At 44.2% G+C, this 18790-nt stretch overlaps 1 pseudogene; it reads left to right on the top strand.

Moving 5' to 3' along the window:
- The window catches only part of LOC144930532 (uncharacterized), a 256857-nt pseudogene extending 238980 nt beyond the window's left edge, over positions 1 to 17877 (top strand).
- The last annotated feature ends 913 nt before the right edge of the window (positions 17878 to 18790 follow it).

Here is an 18790-nt window from a genome sequence, read left to right as displayed (position 1 = left end):
CCAGGAACTGTTTCTCACCCTGGACCTGGAGCCAGTACCCCCCGAACGCACCCAAGGCTGCCTCCTGGACCCAGCAGGCAGAGAAGGGACCTCTGGTGAGTGTACCTTTTAAAATACTATACATGGTTTAAAAGCAAGCATGTGAAAGGATTACTTTGCCCTGGCATTCGCGGTTCTCCTAGATGTACTCCTAAAGCCTTTGCAAAAGGTTTCTGGGGAGGGCAGCCTTATTGTGTCCTTAATGGTAGGACACTTTACCACTCCAGGCCAGTAACACGTACTCGGGAATCATTGTAGAACAAAGCATTGCAGTGTATGTCTGCTGGCATTCAAACAACATCCGTTCTTTATCTCTCTGTGTTATCCTCAGGAGAGTGAGATATAATTCATGGGCACCTGGTTGAAATAGAGTGCTTTTCTTCAGGGGACACTCAGAGGAGCCCATTCCTGCTGGGCTGTTTGCCTGTGGCTAAACAGAAATGTTCCCCGCTGTTAGCCACAGGGAGGGGGGAAGGTTGAGGGGGTAGCCACATGGTGGGGGGAGGCAAAATGCGACCTTGTAACGAAAGCACATGTGCTATGTATGTAATGTTAACAGCAAGGATTACCCTGAAAGAGTGTAGCCACTGTTTTATAAAATGTGTCTTTTTAAATACCGCTGTCCCTTTTTTTTTCTCCACCAGCTGCATGTGTTTCAATGATCACAGGATCTTCTCCTTCCCAGAGGCTAGTGAAGCTTAGAAAGAAAAAAAAAAAAACGCACTCGCGATGAAATGTTCTCCGAGCTCATGCTGTCCTCCCACACTGACAGAGCACAGACGAATGCGTGGAGGCAAATAATGTCAGAGTGCAGGAAAGCACAAAATGACTGGGAGGAGAGGTAGCGGGCTGAAGAGAGGGCTGAAGCTCAAATGTGGCAGCAGCGTGATGAGGAGGCAGGATTCAATGCTGAGGCTGCTGGCGGACCAAACCAGTATGCTCCAGTGTATGGTTGAGCTGCAGCAAAGACAGCTGGAGCACAGACTGCCACTGCAGCCCCTGAGTAACCAACCTCCCTTCTCCCCAAGTTCCATAGCCTCCACACCCAGACTCCCAAGAACGTGGTGGGGGGGCCTCCGGCCAACCAGCCACCCCACCACAGAGGATTGCCCAAAAAAAAAGAAGGCTGTCATTCAATAAATTTTAAAGTTGTAAACTTTTAAAGTGCTGTGTGGCATTTTCCTTCATAAAGAATGCATGAATGTGAAGCAACAATGACTTTATTGCCTCTGCAAGTGGTGATTGACGGGAGGAGGGGCGGGTGGTTAGCTTACAGGGAAGTAGAGTGAACCAAGGGGCGGGGGGGTTTCATCAAGGAGAAACAAACAGAACTTTCACACCGTAGCCTGGCTAGTCATGAAACTGGTTTTCAAAGCTTCTCTGATGCGTACCGCGCCCTCTTGTGCTCTTCTAACCGCCCTGGTGTCTGGCTGCGCGTAACCAGCAGCCAGGCGATTTTCCTCAACCTCCCACCCCGCCATAAACGTCTCCCCCTTACTATCTCAGATATTGTGGAGCACACAGCAAGCAGTAACAACAGTGGGAATATTGGTTTCGCTGAGGTCTAAGCAAGTCAGTAAACTGCGCCAGCGCGCCTTTAAACGTCCAAATGCACATTCTACCACCATTCTGCACTTGCTCAGCCTGTAGTTGAACAGCTCCTGACTACTGTCCAGGCTGCCTGTGTACGGCTTCATGAGCCATGGCATTAAGGGGTAGGCTGGGTTCCCATGGATAACTATAGGCATTTCAACATCCCCAACAGTTATTTTCTGGTCTGGGAATAAAGTCCCTTCCTGCAGCTTTTGAAACAGAGTAGAGTTCCTGAAGATGCAAGCGTCATGTACCTTTCCTGGCCATCCCACGTTGATGTTGGTGAAACATCCCTTGTGATCCACCAGAGCTTGCAGTACTATCGAAAAGTACCCCTTGCGGTTTATGTACTCAGCGGCTTGGTGCTGCGGTGCCAAGATAGGGATATGGGTTCCGTCTATGGCCCCACCACAGTTAGGGAATCCCATTGCAGCAAAGCCATCCACTATGACCTGCACATTTCCCAGGGTCACTACCCTTGATATCAGCAGATCTTTGATTGCGTGAGCTACTTGCATCACAGCAGCCCCCACAGTAGATTTGCCCACTCCAAATTGATTCCCAACTGACCGGTAGCTGTCTGGCGTTGCAAGCTTCCACAGGGCTATCGCCACTCGTTTCTCAACTGTGAGGGCTGCTCTCATCTTGGTATTCATGCGCTTCAGGGCAGGGGAAAGCAAGTCACAAAGTTCCATGAAAGTGCCCTTACGCATGCGAAAGTTTCGCAGCCATTGGGAATCGTCCCAGACCCGCAACACTATGCGGTCCCACCAGTCTGTGCTTGTTTCCCAAGCCCAGAATCGGTGTTCCACAGCATGAACCTGCCCCATTAGCACCATGATGCATGCATTGGCAGGGCCCATGCTTTCAGAGAAATCTGTGTCCATGTTGTGATCACTCACGTGACCGCGCTGACGTCGCCTCCTCACCTGGTATCGCTTTGCCAGGCTCTGGTGCCGCATATACTGCTGGATAATGCGTGTGGTGTTTAATGTGCTCCTAATTGCCAAAGTGAGCTGAGCAGCCTCCATGCTTGCCTTGGTATGGCGTCCGCACAGAAAAAAGGCGCGGAACGATTGTCTGCCGTTGCTCTGACGGAGGGAGGGGCGACTGACGACACAGCTTACAGGGTTGGTTTCAGGGAGCTAAAATCAACAAAGGGGGTGTCTTTACATCAAGGAGTATTTCAGGCAGGACTTCACGGAGGGTTCCAATAAGAAATGGTGCACCTAAGTTATAGTTCTTATTGGAACAAGGAGGTTAGCCTGGCCTCTGATTGATACATGGCTAGATTTACCTCACTGCACCTTCTCTGTGAGTGACTGCAGTGTGACCTAGAGGAATGAGTCCCCTAGACAGGGGAGGGGGGGGAAGCAAATGAGTACAAAACAAATCTGGTCTATTTCTTGTTTTGATCCACTCCATCTATCTTTTACATCTTTGGCTGGCAGCAGACAGTGCAGAAGGCCTGCATGCCATCCACATCTCATGGCTGCTCGGCAGAAGATGGTACAATACGACTGCTAGCAATCCTCATCTCTTGCCTGCCTGGCAGAAGATGGTATAGTACGACTGCTAGCAATCCGTATCGCCTGTCTGCTCACCATAAAACGGTTCAATAGGACTGACTGCAGGACTAAAGAGAATGACCTGGTCAAGTCACTCCAAATTTAGTCCCTGCACCCATGTCTGCCCAGGAGCTCCCAGCCGACGTGGCCAGGAGCACCTCGGACATGACGACGACAGCTACCAGTCGTACTGTACCGTCTGCTGCCACAAGGCAAGGGGTTGCTGCTACTGTGTAGCAATGCCGTACCGCGTCTGCCAGCACCCAGGAGTCCTAGGGTGACGGTTACCTGAGTGGGCTCCATGCTTGCCATGGTATGGCGTCTGCACAGGTAACTCAGGAAAAAAGGCGCGAAACGATTGTCTGCCCTTGCTTTCACGGAGGGAGGGAGGGAACGGGGGCCTGACGATATGTACCCAGAACCACCCGCGACAATGTTTTAGCCCCATCAGGCATTGGGATCTCAACCCAGAATTCCAATGGGCAGCGGAGACTGCGGGAACTGTGGGATAGCTACCCACAGTGCAACGCTCTGGAAGTCGACTCTGGCCTCGGTCCTGTGGAAGCGCTCCGCCGAGTTAATGCACTTAATGCACTTAGAGCATTTTCTGTGAGGACACACACATTTGAATATATAAAACCGATTTCTAAAAAAAACTACTTCTATAAATTCGACCTTATTCTGTAGTGTAGACATTCTAGGCATCTGATGAAGTGGGCTGTAGCCCATGAAAGCTTATGCTCTAATAAATTTGTTATTCTCTAAGGTGCCACAGGTAGTCCTGCTTTTTTTGCAGATACAGACTAACACGGCTGCTACTCTGGAACCAATACTTACTCATAGATTCAGAGTTCAAAGCTAGAAGGAACCATTAGATCACCTAGTCTGACCTACTGTCTAGCGCAGGCCATTATATTTCACCCAGTTACCCCTGTACTGAATCCAGTAACTTGTGCTTGGCTATAGCATAATATCCAGAAGGGGATCCAGTCTTGATCTGAAGACATTGAGACAGAATCCACCACTTCCCATGTCAGTTTGTTCCAATGGTTAATTACCCTCACTATTAAGTCTGTGCCTTATTTCCAGTTTGAATTTTTTTTTTTTCATAGATTCATAGATATTTAGGTCAGAAGGGACCATTATGATCATCTAGTCTGACCTCCTGCACAATGCAGGCCACAGAATTTCACCCACCACTCCTAAAAAAGACCTCACACCTATATCTGTGCTATTGAAGTCCTCAAATTGTAGTTCGAAGACCTCAAGGAGCAGAGAATCCTCCAGCAAGTGACCCGTGCCCCATGCTACAGAGGAAGGCGAAAAACCTCCAGGGCCTTCCAATCTGCCCTGGAGGAAAATTCCTTCCCGACCCCAAATATGGCGATCAGCTAAACCCTGAGCATATGGGCAAGATTCATCAGCCAGATACTACAGAAAATTCTTTCCCGGGTAACTTGGATCTTACCCCATCTAAAAACCCATCACAGGCCATTGGGCCTATTTACCATGAATATTTAATTACCAAAACCATGTTATCCCATCATACCATCTCCTCCATAAACTTATCGAGTTTAATCTTAAAGCAAGATAGATCTTTTGCCCCCACTACTTCCCTCGGAAGGCTATTCCAAAACTTCACTCCTCTGATGGTTAGAAACCTTCGTCTAATTTCTAATCTAAATTTCCTAGTGGCCAGTTTATATCCATTTGTTCTTGTGTCCACATTGGTATTGAGTTTAAATAATTCCTCTCCCTCTCTGGTATTTATCCCTCTGATATATTTATAGAGAGCAATCATATCTCCCCTCAACCTTCTTTTAGTTAGGCTAAACAAGCCAAGCTCCCTGAGTCTCCTTTCATAAGACAAGTTTTCCATTCCTCGGATCATCCTAGTAGCCCTTCTCTGTACCTGTTCCAGTTTGAATTCATCCTTCTTAAACATGGGAGACCAGAACTGCACACAGTATTCCAGGTGAGGTCTCACCAGTGCCTTATATAACGGTACTAAAACCTCCTTATCCCTACTGGAAATACCTCTCCTGATGCATCCCAAGACGACATTAGCTTTTTTCACAGCCATATCACATTGGCAGCTCATAGTCAACCTATGATCAACCAATACTCCAAGGTCCTTTTCCTCCTCCGTTACTTCTAGTTGATGCGTCCCTAGCTTATAACTAAAATTCTTGTTATTAATCCCTAAATGCATGACCTTACACTTCTCACTATTAAATTTCATCCTATTCCTATTACTCCAGTTTACAAGGTCATCCAGATCCTCCTGTAGGGTATCCCTGTCCTTCTCTAAATTAGCAATACCTCCCAGCTTTGTATCATCTGCAAACTTTATTAGCACACTCCCACTTTTTGTGCCCAGGTCAGTAATAAAAAGATTAATTTGTTTGCTTCAGTGTCCAGCCATTGGTGGTGGTTCTGTCTTTCTCTGCTGGATTAAAAAGCTTGTTTAGTACCCACTATACTTGCCCTGTGAAGATAATTAAATCACCTCTGTCTTCTTTCTCATAAGGTATAGAGATGGAGCTCTTTAAGTCTCTCACTCTAAGGCATTTTCTACAGTCCTCAAATCATTTCTGTGGTTCTTTTTTGCACCCTCTCCAGCTTTTCAATATTCTTTTAAAATTGTTTGCATCAGAACTGCATACTTGCTACTCCCTGGTTTATACATCCAAGGACCACACTAGCTCTTTTTGTCAGCATATCACCCTAGGAGCTTGTGTTCAGTTGCTTGTCCCCTATGACCCCTAGATCTTTTTCAGAGTCCCTGCTTTCCAGGATACACTCCTCCATTCTGTATGCACAGCCTGCATTCCTTGTTCCTAGATGTGTAACTATGCATTTGGCTGCCATAATAATAATACCACCTAGCTCTTATATAGCCCTTTTCCTCAATGGATCTCAAAGGAGATCAGTATCATTATCCACACTTTAGAGGTAGGGCAACTAAGGCACAAAGAAGGGACATGACCTGCCCAAGGTCACAGAGCAGGCAAATGGCTGAGCTGGGAATAGAACCTAACCACTCCCCAAGTCCCAGTCTCTATCCACTAGGCCTTGCTTGAATAGACCCAGATTCCTAAAAGGTACAGATCTGTCGGTCTTCTTCCATCATTATTTACCACCCTGCCAATCTTTGTGGCACCTGCAAATTTTACCAACAGTGATTTTATATTCAATATAATTGATGAAAATTTTGAATAGCATCAGGCCTAGCACCAATACCTGCAAAATCCCATGAGAAACACACTCATTGAATGACTTCACACTGATGACTGCTTTTTTTGACATCTGTCAGTTAGCCAGTTCATGAACCGTATAACGTCTGTTTTATTGATATTGTATAGTGCTAATTTTTAAAATCAGAATGTCATGAGCTACACTTTTTTCTAACATGTTTGACTTAGTAAGTATATTACATGTACACAGTTACCTTTACAAAGCAAAATTGTAATCTCCTCAAAGAACGAAATCAGCTCTGACAACTATGTTGACTGGTATTAATTATATTTCAATCTTTTGAATTCTTATTAATTGAATCCTCTGGAAGACTAAATCTTGATGATGGTAGCATGCCCTGAGCAGGTTTTTCTTAATTAGGGGTGTGTCAGGCACCGACACTTCTAGCAGAGGAAAAGAAGGCCAGATAGACCTATCCTAAGTCTCTCATTGGATTCCCTCAACTGCCCCTCCCCTGCCTGGGATTGACATCAGGATAACCAGCCTATAGTTACCGTGGTCATCCCACTTGCCCTTTTTTTGAATATTGGCCCAAAGTTAGCACTCTTTCAGTTTTCTGGAATTTTCATTATTTTCCAAAAAATTAAAAACAGGAACATCAGCTGACCAGAGATCTCCTTAACCAGTTCTTTTTGGACTCTTGGGTAGAAGTTAAATGGGCCTCTCAATTTTAAAAAATGTTTATTTCCAGTTGATGTTGCTTAACCTCCTTGGTTACTAATGGACTGTAAAATATTTTATTATCCTCATGTGATACAAGTATATCATTGTGATTTTCCTCTAGGGATCTCAAAACACTTAAAGGTAGAGAACCATTATTATCCTCATTTTACAGATGGTAAGACAGAGTGAAACCAAGTCTCTTACCCAGGATTACACATCAAATAAATGGCAGAGTTGGTAATAAAACACAGGTCTCCTGACTCCCTGTCGGAGGCCCTATCAGCTGGACATTACTACTTATACAAATTAGTGGAAGATGGGAAACTAACTGGAATAATATATTGCTGTCTCAAAATACTACTTCCAGTCTGATGCCCTACACGCTGAAAAATGCTGCCTCCCTATATGCTAATCCAATTTCACAGGAAAAAAAGGTGCGTTCACAGAATGCAGCAGTGAAGTATATGAGATTTCAGTGAAGCAAGTCTTTAGGAACAAATATTTTCAATAGGGTTGGGCGGGAGTGAAAACGGAGAAACAATACAAAGAGTTCCAGAAAGGTTAAAATTAGGGACTTAGAGGTAATAGACAACAAATTCTTTGATAGACTTACTGGCCTAGTGGATGGGGGAGCGGGGGAAAAGCAGAGATGATATCTTGATTTTTACTAATGCTTTTAGCACAGTCACACGTGACATTCTCGTAAGCAAACTAGGGGAATGTGGTCTATATGAAATTACTATAAAGGTAGGTACAAAATTGGTTGAAAGCCTGTATTCAGAGTACTTATCAATAATTCATTGTCAAACAGGGAGGGCATGTCTATTGGGGTCCTGCAGGGGTCAGTCCTGGGTCTGGTACTATTCAGTATTTTCATTACTGATTTGGATAACTGAGAGGAGAATATGCTTATAAAATCTGCGGATGACTCCAAGCTGGCAGGAGTTGTAAGCACTTTGGAGGAAAGGATTAAAATTCAAAACAAGCTTGACAAATTGGAGAATTTGGTCTGAATTCAGCTAGGTGAAATTCAATAAAGACAAGTGCAAAGTACTTCACTTTGGAAGGAAAAAAATCAAATACCCAAGTACTACATGGGGAATAACTGACTAGGTGGCAGTACTGTACTTCTGAAAAAGAACTGCGGATTATAGTGGATCGATCACAAATTGACTGAGTCAACACATGATGCAACTGAGAAAGGCTAATATCATTCTGGGGTGTATTAACAGAAGAGTTGTACGTAATAGATGGGAGGTAACTGACTTGCTCTACTCAGCACTGGTGAGACCTCTGGTGGAATATGTACATGAACATAAAAATCACAGTATATTAGAGAGACAAGGTGGGTGAAGTGTGTGGTGGTGTGTGGTGTTTTTTTTTTTAATTGGACCACCTTCTGTTGGTGAGAGAGACAAGCTTTCGAGCCACACAGAGTGCTTCTTCAAATCTGGGAAAGGTACTCAGTGTCACAGTTAAATACAAGATGGAACAGATTGTTTAGCATAAGTAGTTAACACTCATTGAAAGAACCCATTCAAGGTGAAGTGGCCAGTTAATTGTTGTAAGAAACCATAAATCCAGTTTCATTATGAAGACCATGACTTTTAGTGTCTAGCAAAGGTTTGTGTGTGTTTGTTTTTTGTTTGTTTTTTTTAAAGGTTTTTTGCATGTTTCCTTTGAGGATGAGTACTGAAAGGTCAGTTATGGAGCAATCGCTTTGTGAAAAGTGTTTGTCTATAGGTGATATGTTGTTTTTTGTCTTATCTTCCTGTGTGTGAGTTCATTTGAGTGCAGAGTGATTGTCTTGTTTCACCCACATAGTTGTTGTTAGGGCATTTAGTGCACCGGATGAGGTACACCACATGTGATGGGCATGGGTGGGACTCAGGGATCTTGAAGGTATGTCGTGGCGGGGGGCATTGATCAGTGTAGATAAGATTTAAGGTTTTGCATCTGTTGTTCTGGCAGGGTCTGGTGCCGCATTGAGTTGGTGTGTCCTGGTCTGTGGGAAGCTTGCTTCTGATGACGAGTGTGGTGAGGTTGGTGCTTTGTCTGAAAGCCAGCAAAGGGGATTCCGGAAAGATTTCTTTCAGGAAGTGTTCCCCACCAAGTATGGGTTGTAATTGTTTAATGATATCCCACACGAGTTCCAGGATGGGGTGGGAGGTGACAATTAAAGAAGTGTGGTCAGAGTATTTTTTCCTCCCTGTATTGAAGCAGGTTCTCTCTGCATATTTGGATGGCCTGTTCCATGACCTGATCTACCTCTCTGGTAGAGTGTCCTTGTTTGGTGAAGGCAGTTTTAAGTGTGTTAAGATGTGTATTCTGAACTTTCTCCTCTGAGTATATTTTGTGGTATCTGAGTACCTGACTGTGGATAACCAATTTTTTCGTTGTGTTTAGGGTGGTTGCTGGATCTGTGGATAAGTGTAGTGATTTGGTCTACTTGTATACAGTTGTTTGAAGGGTTCCATTGTTGAAGCTGATCAGTGTCCAGGAAGTTAATGCTGGTGTGGGAGTGTTCTAGAGAGATTTTGATGGATGGTGGTTGTTGAAGTTGTGGTGGTAAACTGAGGGAGTTTAGGTGATCTGTACCTGTACAGAGGATACAAATATTCATGTGTCTCAGGTATATCATTGGTTTCATGGTGCATTTGTCCAGAAATTCTTCCCCAAGGTGGCTCGTGAAGAGGCTGGTATATTGGGGAGGCATCTCAGTACCCATGGCTGTTCCCGTGGTTTGGACAAAGCGTTATTGAATGTCAGATGGTTTGGGGTGGATATCTGAGTGTCGATTGTCTTGTAGATATTTGAGGCAGGCAGCAATGCCATCATTGTGAGGGATGTTTGTGTATAAAGGGAGATTGTTTAAGTTGTGGAGTTTCTAGAGGAAGTCAGTTGTGTCCAGGAAGAAGCTGGACCTTTGTGTGGTGAGTGGTTGTGACATTCTCCACTGATGTTCATCTGGACCGGTGATCTGCTAGGTCACTCCAATCCTTGACTTTGGTAGTCAACCTTACCCTGCTCTGCTGTGAGAACCCCCATTTGTGGGCTGTTCACGCACCGCCTCTAGCATGTAAGCTGCTCCTTGGATTGTGCAACTGAATGACACTAGCCAATATCGCCAGTCCCAGACACAACCCTAGGAACCTCCATCTTGCAGTGTCCAGTTATGCCCGCTGGATGCTGCAAGCTTATATGAGTTTGTCAATTTAACAAAGAAATTGATACGTACCAGGCTTGTTATCCCAAGGAGAGTCTCTGACCACGCTTCAAACCAAACACACTGTTTCAGGTAGAATAAACAAACACATTATATTAACTATGAAAGATAGATTTTAAGTGATTATAAGTCAAAGCATAACAAGTTGGATTTGGTCAAATGAAATAAAAGCAAAACACTTTCTAAGCTGATCTTAACACTTTCAATGCCCTTACAAACTTAGATGCTTTTCACCAAAGGCTGGCTGGTTGCTCTTCAGCCAGGCTCTCCCCTTTGATCAGCGCTCCAGTTGCTTGGTGGTGATGTCAGTAGATGAAGGTGGAAGAGAGAGGAAGAGCATGGCAAACATCTCGTCTTTCTTCCCTCTTGGCTTTTCCCTGCCACCTTCAGAGTTAGGTGAGCATCACCTCATCGAAGTTCCAAACTGATCAAAGGAAGGTGGGTGACTCACTCGAGAGTTCAACAGATCCTTTTGTTGCTGCCTAGGCCTTTGTTCCTGTGAGGCTGGGCTGGGTTTGTCCCATACGTGCCCTGATGAGGGGTGAACTGCCTCTCTCTTGGAGAGTTTTTGCCTGGGCTTATTTTAAGCCATGAAGACACATTTTCAGCCTCATAACTATGTACATGAAATTACAATCTATAACATTACAATAACATCACTATAACAACAATGCTCAATGCATCATGAGCCTTCCGAACACACCCGACATGACAAACTTTGCGATTGGATAGCACACAATCCTTTTACCAGGATGAACATGGGGGTGCTGGGTGTTCCCCCAAGATACAGAGCATCACAGTGGTTTGAGGATGGTTTTAGTCCCAATATTCCTTTGGTAAGAGTGCCGTGGCCAGATGTGGTGGATCTGCGTGGGTTCCCTTGTTTGTGTATCTTGGAAAGCACGTAGAAGGTCCCTGGGGTGAGTTCATGAGGGATGAGGTTGTAGAGTTTCTTTTGGAGTTGTTTGGGGAAGGATTTGATGGTAGCCTTAAATTCTGGGGTGAACTGTGGCATGGGGTCATCCCTGAGTCCTTTATAGGAGGTGGTGTCAGAGAGTTGCCAGCTGGCCTTGTTAACGTAGTCATCATGATTGAGAACTATGATGGCATCCCTTTGGTCTGCTGATTTGAGTGCTGTCTTGTGGTTGGATTCAGGGACTGAATGGTTGTCCTTGCAACAGTCGATGTGATGTACGTTAAGGATTTCACAGTCAATTTTTTTCCTGAAGCAATACCTTAGCATTTTGGTACATGCTTTGTGTTTGTAAGAAGCTTTCATTTAAGCAAACTGAGTTGGGTGAATACCACTAAAATGCAATGATCATTAGGTTCCATTATACTTGCTCACTAAGTGAAGAGAACTGTAAATGCTTTTCTTTAAAAAGAGAGCTAATATTAATGTTTCAAATTCATCTTCCATTCATTGTTGGTTAGGATAAAACAGGAGTGTGACTGATTTAGAAAATGATACAAGTAAAAGTAGGCCACTAAAAAGATTTTTCTCTACAATGCAAACAGCAGAATGAGAATAAAGATTATTATTTAAGAAATGTGTGCATCAGAGATGAGTGCCTTTAGAGAGGTATATATTAGAGTGATGCTGATCTAATATATTTCAAAATCTGTATTGCATATTTTCAGCATTCAATTTGCTTAGAAAACTTCCTTAAATATGGAAATACTAAGAAAGGACAAAACTCCCATTGATTCACTGGTGCAGAATCAGACCATAGGATTCTAGGTAATGTATCACCAGGGATGTGCCCCATGTGCTGAATCAGCACACCTTGAGTAGCCTAACTCAGTTAAGCCGGCCCAACCCCCTCTCTGACTGGCCTTTTCTAATTTGTGGGGTGCACTGGCTCTGGAGGAGTAGATCTATGGGGCAGCTTGCACTACTGTAATGCCTCTGCCATACACGTTAGTCCCAATGACTAGCAGGGGCCTAAGGTCTGCTAATGTAGGCATGTGCCCCACTTTGGGTTTGTTCTGGTCTGCGTGGCTCTCAGGACAGAATATCTGTGGGTTTAGAGAGAAACCTTAATTCCCTGCCAGTTTCACCCTGTGCCCCTGGTGTCACAATGTGCAGGGAACTCGAGTTGAAACTCAGAGAGTTTGTCCCCTGTGTTGGAAAAATCTTGCAGGGAAGAATACGGAGCATTGATGATATTTCTGCATCATCACTGGGAAGGAAGAAATACTTCCCCAGTGTCCACTGCCCTACTTCATCTCTGGTTCTGTTTTACAAACTCAAGGAAGCATTCACTATTCAATACACTATTGTCTATCTTCTAATGCTCCAGAAGAGCTTCTAAATGAATTTCTGTATTGCTGGTGAAAATTAGTTATTTAACAAAAAATTCCTGTTGAATACTGTTATCTTTTAATTCCCATTTTTCTCAACGTGTGCAGTATAACCCAGGGTCTTGCATGATGTGATCAATAATTCAAAACATTCCCCAGTTTCAGAATGTCCTGAATAGTTTGAGATTTTCTAGGGAGTCTCCCATAGGCTGCAAAAACTGTTGGCAAATCCAAATTTGAACCTTTGCTTGTCTAGCTAAGGCTTCTCAGACTGAACATGATCTGAGTAAAGATTCACTTAAGCAATATTGATCCGGTCCAAGAGCTGCTTATGTTGAGACTAGTTGATTTGAACTGTTCATACAATATATTTCTTCAGTTGTTGTAGTTTCTAGGAAAGCTGCAATAAATCGATATGTACATGGGATCTGTAACAGTGTAGGATAGCTGATGCATAATGAACTCATTTTATATGAAATTCTATTTCATAACCACATTAGATTTCTTTTCTCTAGGTTCATCAGTTCCTATTACTTTTAACTTATGATAGATTATTGATCTATAATAAATCCATGGAATCATGACAGGATAACTGGTACGCATGTGGTAGAAAAGCTATGTGACCTTCAGATTAATCCTGATTTTGTGAGACAAGGAGAGAAAGTGGATAAAGCACATGGAAAATGCTGGAAATATGTCATGGCAATTTAATGCTTGCTTGAACAGTGCAGTGCCATACCTTTTGCTCCTATTTTGCTTGTGGTGAATATGCTCTCTATACATTCAAACTGCACAATGGAGTATAAGCCTATAAGTAGAAGCTTCAGAGCAGAAGGAGCTCTTTGCGCCTTCTATTCTTGGATTTATAGAAGAGCTGCTGTCAACAGCCTTGACATATCTTACATACCCAGAATTCCACCAGTTACTCTTGGAAGTCACCCTAACTGAACCAGACCTGGTAGAGAGGTGAAGTTTGAACTCTGAAAGGGAAAGAACTCTCTGCTTACGGTGAACAGCTCATCTCCAGGTAGCAAGGACGCTGACCCAGTGTCCTGGATGCTCTTGTTTTCCTCATGCTAAGGATCCTGTGGTGCATAGAGGACTCCTTGACAGACAATAGCACAGCGAGGCCTTCTCAACATAAACCAGAGGGGCTGTTACAGAGCAGAGATGACTTCAGTGTGATCCTCCACTACTCAGCACTTAAACTGAGCTGAGTCACAAAATCTGGGTGAGGTGGTGGCACCTCATTGCACAACTTGGAAAGAAGCTTTAACAGGCCAAAGCTAAACATGCAGAGACTGCTGCCCTTAGGTGTCTGGGCTACTGCTATTCGCTGACCTGAGCTGTCAGAGGGATTTGTGGTAGGTGGCCTGGGAACTCTGGCCTATTGGGCATTCAGAGAGACTGGTGGGGAGGGATTTGAATGGAGTGCTTTAATCTTAATTTGAATGTATTGCTGCTGATTTTTTTCATAGAATCATAGAATATCAGGGTTGGAAGGGACCTCAGGAGGTCCTCCAGTCCAACCCCTGCTCAAAGCAGGACCAATCCCCAACTAAATCATCCCAGTCAGAGCTCTGTCAAGCCTGACCTTAAAACCTCTAAGGAAGGAGATTCTACCACCTCCTTAGGTAACGCATTCCAGTGTTTCACCACCCTCCTAGTGAAAAAGTTTTTCCTAATATCCAACCTAAACCTCTCCCACTGCAACTTGAGACCATTACTCCTTGTCCTGTCCTCTTCTACCACTGAGAATAGTCTAGAACCATTCTCTTTGGAACCACCTCTCAGGTAGTTGAAAGCAGCTATCAAATCCCTCCTCATTCTTCTCTTCTGCAGACTAAACAATCCCAGTTCCCTCAGCCTCTCCTCATAACTCATGTGTTCCAGACCCCTAATCATTTTTGTTGCCCTTCGATGGACTCTCTCCAATTTATCCACATCCTTCTTGTAGTGCGGGGCCCAAAACTGGACGCAGTACTCCAGATGAGGCCTCACCAATGTCGAATAGAGGGGAACAATCACATCCCTCGATCTGCTGGCTATGCCCCTACTTATACATCCCAAAATGCCATTGGCCTTCTTGGCAACAAGGGCACGCTGTTGACTCATATCCAGCTTCTCATCCACTGTCACCCCTAGGTCCTTTTCCGCAGAACTGCTGCCTAGCCATTCGGTCCCTAGTCTGTAGCGGTGCATTGGGTTCTTCCGTCCTAAGTGCAGGACCCTGCACTTATCCTTGTTGAACCTCATCAGATTTCTTTTGGCCCAATCCTCCAATTTGTCTAGGTCCCTCTGTATCCTATCCCTGCCCTCCAGCGTATCTACCACTCCTCCTAGTTTAGTATCATCCACAAATTTGCTGAGAGTGCAATCTACACCATCCTCCAGATCATTTATGAAGATATTGAACAAAACTGGCCCCAGGACCGACCCTTGGGGCACTCCACTTGATACCGGCTGCCAACTAGACATGGAGCCATTGCTCACTACCCATTGAGTCCGACAATCTAGCCAACTTTCTACCCACCTTATGGTGCATTCATCCAGCCCAGACTTCTTTAACTTGCTGACAAAAATACTGTGGGAGACCATGTCAAAAGCTTTGCTAAAGTCAAGAAACAATTCATCCACTGCTTTCCCTTCATCCACAGAACCAGTAATCTCATCATAGAAGGCGATTAGATTAGTCAGGCATGACCTTCCCTTGGTGAACCCATGCTGACTGTTCCTGATCACTTTCCTCTCGTGTAAGTGCTTCAGGATTGATTCCTTGAGGACCTGCTCCATGATTTTTCTGGGGACTGACTGGCCTGTAGTTCCCAGGATCCTCCTTCTCTTTTTTAAAGATTGGCACTACATTAGCCTTTTTCCAGTCATCTGGGACTTCCCCCATTTGCCATGAGTTTTCAAAGATAATGGCCAATGGCTTTGCAATCACAGCCGCCAATTCCTTTAGCACTCTCGGATGCAACGCATCCGGCCCCATGGACTTGTGCACGTCCAGCTTTTCTAAATAGTCCCTAACCACTTCTTTCTCCACAGCGGGCTGGCCACCTACTCCCCATGCTGTGATGCCCAGCGCAGCAGTCTGGGAGCTGACCTTGTTCGTGAAGAGAGAGGCAAAGAAAGCATTGAGTACATTAGCTTTTTCCACATCCTCTGTCACTAGGTTGCCTCCCTCATTCAGTAAGGGGCCCACACTTTCCTTGGCTTTCTTCTTGTTGCCAACATACCTGAAGAAACCCTTCTTGTTACTCTTAACATCTCTTGCTAGCTGCAGCTCCAGGTGTGATTTGGCCCTCCTGATTTCATTCCTACGTGCCCGAGCAATATTTTTATACTCTTCCCTGGTCATTTGTCCAATCTTCCACTTCTTGTAAGCTTCTTTTTTATGTTTAAGATCCGCAAGGATTTCACCGTTAAGCCAACCTGGTTGCCTGCCATATTTTACTATTCTTTTGACACATTGGGATGGTTTGTCCCTGTAACCTCAATAGGGATTCCTTGAAATACAGCCAGCTCTCCTGGACTCCTTTCTCCTTCATGTTATTCCCCCAGGGGATCCTACCCATCAGTTCCCTGAGGGAGTCGAAGTCTGCTTTCCTGAAGTCCAGGGTCCGTATTCTGCTGTTTACCTTTCTTCCCTGTGTCAGGATCCTGAACTCAACCATCTCATGGTCACTGCCTCCCAGATTCCCATTCACTTTTGCTTCCCTCACTAATTCTTCCCAGTTTGTGAGCAGCAGGTCAAGAAAAGCTCCCCCCCCCCAGTTGGCTCCTCTAGCACTTGCACCAGGAAATTGTCCCCTACATTTTCCAAAAACTTCCTGGATTGTCTATGCACTGCTGTAGTGCTCTCCCAGCAGATATCAGGAAGATTAAAGTCGCCCATGAGAACCAGGGCGTGTGATCTAGTAGCTTCTGCGAGTTGCCGGAAGAAAGCCTCATCCCCCTGGTCCGGTGGTCTATAGCAGACTCCCACCACATCACCCTTGTTGCTCATGCTTCTAAACTTAATACAGAGACACTCAGGTTTTTCTGCAGTTTCATACCGGAGCTCTGAGCAGTCCTGCTACTCCCCCACCTTTTCTGCCCTGCATGTCCTTTCTGAACAGTTTATAACCATCCATGACAGTACTCCAGTCATGTGAGTTATCCCACCAAGTCTCTGTTATTCCAATCATGTCATAATTCCTTGACATCATCAGCTTCTGTGTCCTTTTCTCTTTTCTTAATAAAGTTTCCCTTGTTTGTCTAATGGACAGAGTGCCTGGGGGAGGGGAGGAGTCCTGCCTGCACAGGGAACTGGAGCAGGATTTGTTTTTCCCCAGAATTCTTGGTGGGGGCTTGATTTTTTTCAAGAGACTCCACCTAGACATACTGACCCAGCCTTCATTGTTAAGCACCTAGGAGAAAATTACAAGAGTATATTTCTGCATAGACCTTTTCAACTGTGTTATCCACCTGGTCAGTTACTGCTTATCGCCAGCAGAGCAGACAAGTTGCAGATTTTCCTTTCTTCTTCCTTCTGGAGCTAACCATAGAGGTAGAAATTACCTTGCCACTGAAAGACCACCGATTCTTGGTGTAGAAAGTAGCAACTAATTGGCAAAGATATCAAGGCAGTCTGCCTACACTTAGAAAGCACCATGGGATCTGTAGCTTCCATGGAGAAATGACAGGACCTAAATTCTAAAAGGTTCACCTTGTTGCCTATGGTTCCTGTGTTGGCCATCTCCTTTCCTTTAGGCCATGGTCCAGCAATCAGATCTGTGCAGCCAGACGTTGATGCCTTCACCCCCATTTATGGTTTTAACTGAAACCAGGAAAACCTTGTTGGTTTTAGCTGAGTTTTAGACTTACTAGTGTGTCTGAAACTAATTTATTTTTCCAGTCTGACTGCTATCTTACGCTCCTAGATTCACAGCTGACAGGAATTTAAACTTCCCACACGCTTGTATTATTACATTAAACCTCTGAGTGTTTTACCTAATCCAGAGTGTTACAATGGCAATGCTAGTCCTTTTAAACTATTAATTAGTGCCTTAGGGGAAGAATGAAGTTGAATGGAAGCCTTAACTTGAAATGTACTAGCTTTTATCAGCTTGTGTCACAACTTTTAAATTAATTTTAACATTAGTTTTTCATTTTCATTTTAGTTTTCTGGAAACAGAATTGTTGGACAGAAATGTTATCTGGGATTGCATTGGAAATAGTTGAAAAATAGCTTCAGAAATAAAGACAAAGTGTTTTAATAGTTATGTTAGTCAAGCTCTTAAGTGATGGAGTAAAAAGATTTTCTTTTTAAGACCATAACTGCTATTATAAGTGTCTCAGTGCAGAAGTGAAGATAATGCAGACAAAAGACTTAATGATAGACATCTGTAATGATCACAGATGGGAGAAAATATTGTTTTAGGTGTGATCTATTCTAAAAGTTCAATTTCAGCAGGCACTCCAATCTTGACAGCAAATTAAATTCTTTAGAATTTACTTTAAGTTGACTTATCTTTATTTGTGTTGACAGAGGAGACAGAGAGCAACCATAATCTGATTTTTTCCAAGGCAAGTTTACAGGTGTATTAGGCAGTTTCCCAGTGAGGGTGGGATAATTTTAGAAGTGTTTGTACTGTAAATGGTACACAGTATGCTGGAGCAGCGGTTGCCAATACATGGATAAGTTACTGGTTGCTCGTTGTTTTAGCATGAGGTTTGAGCCATTCTCAGAGGTATGAAAACAAACCTGAAGACTCAGACAAATGAGAGTTGTAACAGGTATAAACGTACCTAATATACTCATTTACAATTATGGGGACAGAAACCCAACCCAAACAAGTACTTTTAAATTCTGGCTGTAGTTCTTTGGGGCACAAGAAAAGCCTACAAGGCTGAGATACTGTCACTGGATCTTCATGGGTGGATTCCTGCAACTAATGATGTTTTCAGTCTGGGCCAGCTAGCCTGGCTGAGTATATAGGCTAGAGTTCAGGTTCTACTTTCGCTCAAGCTGGTGATTCACCCACTTTGCAGACTGCCCGGTCGAAACGGGACCCTCGTGGCTCTGATCAGCACAGCTGGACTAGGCCGCTAAAAGTCTAGTTGCGTGCAGCACCAGCAGGGCAGGCGGGCTCTG

The sequence above is a fragment of the Lepidochelys kempii genome, chromosome 4, assembly GCF_965140285.1.
Source record: "Lepidochelys kempii isolate rLepKem1 chromosome 4, rLepKem1.hap1, whole genome shotgun sequence".
Taxonomy (NCBI): domain Eukaryota; kingdom Metazoa; phylum Chordata; order Testudines; family Cheloniidae; genus Lepidochelys; species Lepidochelys kempii.
Note: the sequence above shows the minus strand (reverse complement) of the source record. Positions and strands in the feature narration are given on the sequence as shown.